The sequence below is a fragment of the Phyllostomus hastatus genome, unplaced genomic scaffold, assembly GCF_019186645.2.
Source record: "Phyllostomus hastatus isolate PE091 unplaced genomic scaffold, TTU_PhHast_1.1 phas_contig_159, whole genome shotgun sequence".
Taxonomy (NCBI): domain Eukaryota; kingdom Metazoa; phylum Chordata; class Mammalia; order Chiroptera; family Phyllostomidae; genus Phyllostomus; species Phyllostomus hastatus.
Window position 1 is genome coordinate 35,976,898 of NW_025333640.1, and position 7,710 is coordinate 35,984,607.

Below are 7,710 nucleotides of genomic sequence, written 5' to 3' on the forward strand. Positions count from 1 at the left end.
CAAAACATAAAATAGAAGAACCCATGGTGATTCTCCTTAAAACCAGAGCAAAGACAGGCAGACACACTTTCATAAGTGACAAGTGACACCCAGGCCAGAAAGGCTTTGCTTGAATGCAGTAACAAGTCCCAAGAAAGAAGAGTCCTGGGAAGGAGACTGGGAAGTGGCAGCAAAGGCAAAACAGCCTTAGACAAAGTTACCAATGCCCATCCGACACCCTCCAAGGACAGTAGTGGCTAGCTGACCAATCCTTAATGAAGAGAGTTGCCTGAAACCTGTTAATCTGAGGAAACCCAAACGCCATGGAAAAAAAAAATACCAACAATTAAGCATTTGGCTCTGGTTGGGGTGGCTCAGTGGACTGAGTGCTGGCCTGTGAACCAAAAGGTTGCCAGTTTGATTTATGGTCAGGGCACATGGCTGGGTTGTGGGCCAGGCCCCCAGTTGGTGGCAGACCAGAGGCAACTGATTGATGTTTCTCTTCTTCTCTTTCTCCCTCCCTTTCTCTCTCTCTCAAAAAATTAATAAATAAAAATAAATAAATGAATAAAATCTTTTAAAAAATTAAGCATTTCTATAAAGGATGCCTTACAAAAATCAAAAGGTGAATGAACATTTGAACACATCCAAAAACAGGGCTAACATTACTACTACAATAAACACCCCTCCCGTAAAATGAGCAAAGACAAAACCCAACAGAAAAAAATAAACAGGAGTGGAAATGAATAGACAAATCATGGAAAAGGAAATGCAAATATCTCTAAAATGCACAGAAAAATTCTCAACCTCACCCGTACTCAGGAAACATGCAAATTAAATCAAAGGTGCACTGTTTTTACTAACACAGTGCCAACTCCCCCGCCCCCAAATATCAGTATCATGAGGACTAGTGAGAGCATAGGGAAACAGATACTGTCCCACATTTCTTGATGTGGAAGGTTGCCACATAACCCTTGGAACATAGCCTGGCCGTGTATAATAAAATAAATATGGCCTCTGATCTCAAATCCCACTTTGGAGAATTACTGAAGCCTTTTAAGTAGTGGCAAAAAATAAATAAAAAGCCTCCACATTCATCAATAGGAGAGAATGTCTGAATACATTTTGGACATCCAAATGAATATTATACCGTTATTTAAAAGGCCAAAAATTACTTTATTTGAGAGATAGTAAAAGGCAGCGGCCAGCAGCATCAACTGGAGAGCCACACTGCCCAATTCAAACTGCTGCTCCGCAATCATTAGCAGTGCGGCCTTTGGCAAGTCTACCACATCTCAGTGCCTCATCCACCCAATGGCGCTAACAGTACCTACCTCATCTGGTACTAGTGCGGTAAACGAGATAGACCATGTGCCTGGCATCTAGCAGGTACTGGAACGCTATCCATGACATTGTTTGGGAGGAAGAAGGGGAGAACTGTACTTATTGCACAGCACAAATCTAGTTTAGTTAAAAGAATACATATTTTAAAGCACACTGTGTATGTATGTGTGTGGTGCTAAGAGGAAAGGAGAAAGTTTTAACTTTTTCTTTGTTCATCTCTGTGTTGTTAGACTTGTTGCAAAGAACATGTACTACTTCCGTAGTTTGAAAGAACAATCCAATAACAATGTTTGGAAGTGGGGTGGGTGAGGGTGCTAGCAGGAGTCGGGGATAGAAAATATACTTTTAAAATTCATGTGGGGAAGTAGAATGGAAATACGAATTCAAAGAGAAAAAAGAATAAGGTAAAATTTAAAAGTTGATGATGGTGAGTATTCAATTTTTGTGGGATTTAATTTCATGAAATGTATGTTTAAGTGGCACAGCCCTTTTTATTGTAAAATATTCATATTTATATTATACCAGAAATCTTTTGCAACTAAATTCAAGACAAAAAAATTTATGTTAATTTAGAAATTATTTGGGAAAGGTATATCTATCAGCAAAAATGTATGAAGACTATTGTCTAAATTCTTTCAGCTTACCCGCTGAGATCAGCTTCAGATATGGTATCCCTCCTGGGTATGAAGTCAGGAGTCAGTTAAGGTTGTCCTGCTCCCCTCTTCATAAGGCCATTTCTCGAACACTGATTTCACCTCTTTTGGGGGATCTCCTGGGGCCACTGGAAAAGCAGATTTTGTTCGCAGGATGCCCTGAATGAGCAAGAACAACACACCAATTAAATCAGCTCTAATGCTATTTGGAACTCAAGGCTATATATAGCACAACCTGTCCCATTGCTATGTCAAATTATGTCCCACTACCTTATTCAATATACTCAGAAGTTCTAAAAGAAGAGCAAATGAATAACATAAAAATACAATAAAAATTAAGAGCTAAAAAGATGGTCTCAATTTGATTACGAACCCTCCCAACATGAATTTTTCAGGGAGAAATGAAAAGTTCAGAGATCAAATTATCTTGTTCTAAATTATAGCCTGACATAATCAGTTCCAACATGTGTTAAAGTCCAAAATTATTAATGTCCAACATTGAACTCTCTTGTTCGTGTGACTTACAGTTCAAATAGAGGTTTTGTCACTCCCTGGCAGTGAACTCAGCTCCTGAAACTGAAGCACCCCTTCCCCAGGAAAATCTCTGTCTTTCAGGCTGATCCCAGGCTCCCCAGGCATGGGCAGGCAGGCCCCTGTGAAACTGGCGGCATGAAGCAGCAGAGCAGAAAGCACACTTTCTGTGGGTGGCCTGGCTTCCATGAGAACGGAGATAGGAAGGAAGAAAGTGGGTTGCGCGTGCCAAACTTACACATTAGGGAACTTGCTAGTAGTACTGGAATAGAGGATCAAGTGTCATGTTAGTGGCACCCGCTCCGTACTTCAAGAAACATCTGACGTGGGAAAGAAGTGTTTCCCCCTAAAACAGGGAAATAGAACAGGATTACAAGAAACAGCCTCTCATATTTGAGAAATATTGAGTTCAATCTTCTGAGCTAGATTTGTTGAAAGATTCATAAGTGAAGCATAGCTGGATGCTGCCTACCAACCAACCACTAACATTTGTAACGTATCCATATCCGTGAATGTGACATACTTTAGGGTTTTTGTTACAGCAGTGCTTTACATCTGCTACCAATTTTTGTACTACTGTAGATCAGGCTTCGTTTGCGACCAAACAACCCCAAATATCTCAACGACTTAGAACGGCATAGATATATTTCTCATTCATGCTGCCATGTGTGTTAGCCGAGGGCTCTTATCCACTTTGTCCTGACTCTAGGGGCATAGCTGATGGAAGGAGCCACCATTTCAGATATAGTTGGTATGATAAAGAGACCCACAAAAATTCTTTGTCACTCTTCTCCCCAATTTTCATCAAGAGGTAGAGTTTATGTCCCCACTCTGGAAGGGGAAAGGCTCAGCCATTCTAGCAACCCAGTTGAGCCTCCAAATTACTCCAGCCCCAGACAATACCTAGCTGGAACCACATGAGAGACCCCAAGCAAAACTAGGCAACTGCCCATAAGCCCATTCAACCTATAAAACCATCAGAGATAATTAAATGGTTACTGTTTTAAGTTACTAAGATTTGGGGTGCTTTATTATACAGCAATAGATAACTAAAACATTCCATCACTGTGTCAAAAGGAGACACTGAGAAGTTGCACACGAGTTCTTAAAACTTTTGCTTGGAAGCGACCCAGATCACTTCTAGTTCATTGGCCGTGCTGAGTTCAGAGGAAGAGGGGAACGGAAGTCTACTATGTATGTGGGAAAGCAAATGAAAATATTTGGTGACTAGCATTTATATTTCCCAGAGAGAGGAAATGGCTAGAGAGGTATATCTTCCATAAAGATGGTAAGTAAATCACTAAGTAGATGAAGTCTCAAGGGAAAATGAGTAACAAGAGGAGAAAAGAATGTAAATGATAAGAGATGCTTGTAGATGACCTCCTGACAAGGAAGGCTGGATCTAAGGAGGAAAAGGAAGGTGGAAGAGTCAGGAGGCCAAAGAACTTACATGTATAACCCATGGACATGAACTGTGAGGCGGGGGTGAAAGCTGGAGGGTGAGGGGGGCAGTGCAGGGGGGTGGGGGAGAAAGGGGAGAGAAAAACTGGGACAATTGTAACAGCATAATCAATAAAATATACTTTAAAAATAAAAAAAATATACTTTCTTAAAAAAATCTACAGAGGCAAAAGGAGCAATCAGGATCCAAAGAAGAGCATAAAAGGCTAAAATTGGTGGTATAGGCAAGGAATGCATAGAAATTCAAAGAGATCAGTGTGGGCTGGTGTAGTCACAGGCATGGGGCAGAGGTAGTATTAGAGAAGGAACTGGAAGGTAACAGAATTTGGCTTGTTGAAGAGAGAAGGGTGCCCTCTGCCAGGAAACAGTGTGAGAAAATTCTTGGAATGGGGAATGAACTCAGCAGTTGAGGGGAACAGGACTAGGTATTGTCAAGGGAAACATACCACTGCAGTAGAGGGTGTGTCAGGAGTAACAGAAAACGTGGGTTAGCTTTGCTGAGGCAGGACAGGCCAGGGAAGCCGTTTGTGGATTTATGGAGGCCTTTGAGTGCCCACTGAGATTTCTGAGTTCTTTCCTTTAAATAGCCAAGCATCACTGGAGACAGGTGTCTGCGTAAAGGAAATCAGCATATAGGACTAGTTCCTTCATGTGGGAATGAGGGAGGGAAAGACAGAGTAGGCCACCCGTCAGCCAGTTACTGCAGTAGTCAAAGGAATACCCTACTGCAAGAGATCGGATCAGGGACCCTAGAAGGAGAGTAAGTTGCTCAGAGGACAAAAAGGATAACACATAAAAAAGGAAGGGCTTTAAGTGTGGAGAAGCTGAGATATTTATTTAATCTCAGGGTGTAAAAGAAAACATCTTTTATTCCCATGGCAGACAGTATCGGTTACCTACCCAACATTCTCCACCCTGCTTACTTCCTTGAAAACAGAAGTTCAGTACTGCCCAGTTACTCTCTTCCCTCCAAAACAATCAGGGAAAAGAAACCTACACGCTCATAATTCAGCGTGTAGGTAATCCAAGGTAAATCTTGTTTGGTTTAAGCCCACCAGTGGTTCTCAACCAGTATCAACTCTATAGGGAGTGTGTGTAGGGTGGAGCGGAAGAGGTTTTTTGTTTGTTTGTTTGTTTGTTTGTTTTTGGTGTCACAATGCCTGGAGTGCACCACTGATACGTAGTGGAAAGGAACCAACAATGCTAAAGGTTGGGTAATGCACCCCAAAGTCTTCTATGAAAACTGCTAAAAGCTGCGTAAACACCAACTAGTCAGGGCAGTCCCATGCTCTCTGTCAGTTACTGTTTGACAGAATAGCTAGCTATTAACCCAGTTCTGGTCAGTGAGATACAAGGAGTGGCCTGCTACCAGAGGGGACCAAGAAAAACCAGAATTATCTTCTGGAGGGTGGACCCCTCGTAGTATTCCCTTGCTAGCTGAGTGTTCTAGGAACCCATCTGAATCAGTGGGCCAGCTGTGGTTGCTGACAGGTTGTGCTCAGATTCACTGAAGTTTTTAAAGGTTTTTTTGAGGGTCATCATTTCACGATGGGTGACTCACAAACGCACCTGCCTATATCACCCTGAGTGTTCAGCAGTTTTTGACAAAACACAGCATGGCCTCCGTGCCCCACCCTCCCTATTCACCCGATCTCACCCTGACTTTTTTTTTAGTTTCCCCAATGAAAAAAAGTCCTCAAGGGGAAATGTTTTGCTAATGTGGAAGAGATGAAACAAACAAACAAACAAAAAAGGCAGAAGCACCAAAAGGCATCAAAATCGACAAATTCGAAACTGTTTTGAGTGGTGGAAAGTCTCGATAGGTTTGTTGCAGCAATTGGAGAGTACGTTGAAGGTGACTGAGGTTTAAACATGTAAGAACACACAGTTTTTAATAAATAAATTCTGTTTTTTGCCCCCCCCAGTATAAAGCCTCTGGGGTGGTTTCCGCTGGTCGATGTTGTCCCAACTGTATGACACCTTGAACTGCTACAGCCATCTCCTCCCCAAAACCAGTTCCTTCCCAATCTCCCTGTTTGCATCACTGGCACCATTTCTTGTTATCAAGTCCTAAGGCAGTTTTGACTTCTAACCCTTCACCTTAGGATGACCCCTCATTCAGATGTGCCTGGGATAGCAATGTGCTCCTGCTCCTGTTCTCCCACTGTAATTAATAGTGTCCCCTTACACTTTGAAAAGTATTACTGATTGGAGGAGGTTAGATTATACGGCCACTTACGTATCCCCAATTAAAAGCAGTTCACTCTGCCACGAGGAAATACCTCTAAAGCAAGAATCTAAAGCAAACTATGGCCTGGGGGCTGTTATTGTATCTCCAGGGAGGAGGAAAAAATGTTTTTACATTTTTTAAATGATTGAAAAAAAATCAGTAGAATGATACCGCGTGACACCCCAAATTATATCAACTTAAAATCTCTGGGTCCATAAGCCAGGTTTCACTGGAACCCAGCCACGCTGATTCCTCCAGGGCCGCTTTCTCACTACGAGGCAGACCTGACTCGTCAGTCCTTAGCACGACTCGCGCTCGGCCCTGTATAAACAGCTCGCGGACCCATGCTCCAACGCCATCACTGAGTTTGATTTCCCTCACCTGTTGCACAACTACTACCACTGACTGGTTTCCCACTCCTTCCCCCACGCCACTCAGAGTTCTGGTCCCGTCCTTCGCGCTTTCGTTATCCTCAGTGGCTCCTGCAAAACCGCCAACAGACGGTCCGCACCCATCCCTACCACTCACTCCTACAGGCTGCAACGCGTCCCCAGACGGCGCCCCTCCTCTCTACGCAAACGCCCACCGCGCCGTCTTCGTCCCTCTAACAGCCCTCACCAGCGCCTTCCGTGCGCCCCCACTGCTTGCCCGGGTCTCCCCTCCGCTCCGTCGGGGCGTCAGGCTAAGGGGAACTGTTACTGCCCCGGTACACCTTCGTGCACCCATCACGCCGGAAGTGCACGGCAGGGAGTTGCGGGGGGCCGGGGTTGGTGTGCGGTGGGTGACTCGGCGACACCAAGAACGCACACCTGGGCCGGAGCCAGCCCGGCAAACCAGTGTCTGAGCTGAGGGGCCCTTAATGAGGCTTCGGAGGTGACCTTTAGGCCGGAATCTTAAGGGCTTAACAGGACAAAACTCGAGCAGCACCACTTCATCCCACGCACTCTTCGGACACCTGAGAGAAAATTCTTCAGCAGCCGTGGCCAAAACCACCAGGGAGTGACTGCGCAGTGCCAGCGCTGGCAGCCCGTGCCTTTCGGGCGCCCCAACCGCCCCGGCGCGGACTCCGTGCACTCCCCCCGCGTCGGGAGACCGTCTGGTCGCCAGCACTTCTGGGCAGCAGCTTTGTGTGCGCGCCCACGTTCCTGGCTTCCGGACAGGCGCGACGGAGCCCAGGGGAGAGAGCCAGCCCTCACCAGTTTGTGCGAGCAGATAAACTGTCGCGGCGGCCCACATGCCACCAGCCGGCGCCCTCAGAAAGGTGCCCCAGCCACGCCCCACCTCCGCCCGCAGCTTCAAAGCACGTGAAGCTCCTGGGCGGAGCGACGGCAAATAGGCGGGAGTTTGCGGACGCGTACCTAAAGGCTGGGAAGGGAAGCAATTCCGGCGCGCACGCGCACACCGAAGGGACTGGGCGAGCGTGCCTCCGAAAGGGGATACGGGAAAAAGCAGAGCGCGTGGCGCTCGAAGACCTGCGCACGCGCCGTGGTCTCGCCCCGCCTATGCGCGCGC

The 7,710-nt window shown here is 45.7% G+C and overlaps 1 long non-coding RNA gene across 3 annotated transcripts in view; it reads right to left on the reverse strand.

Moving 5' to 3' along the window:
* Nucleotides 1-7,470, reverse strand: part of LOC123814043 — a 73,658-nt gene extending 66,188 nt beyond the window's left edge. For 2 of the 3 annotated variants that reach the window (XR_006784830.1, XR_006784829.1), the window contains exons 1-3: nucleotides 7,154-7,369; nucleotides 2,746-2,853; nucleotides 1,968-2,135 (exon numbers count right to left, since the gene is read on the reverse strand). This is a non-coding gene — a long non-coding RNA (uncharacterized LOC123814043). Of the gene's footprint in view, nucleotides 1-1,967; nucleotides 2,136-2,745; nucleotides 2,854-7,153; nucleotides 7,370-7,394 lie in introns of those variants that run through there. The other variant, XR_006784831.1, reaches the window with a different exon arrangement.
* Between the last annotated feature and the right edge of the window lie 240 nt (nucleotides 7,471-7,710).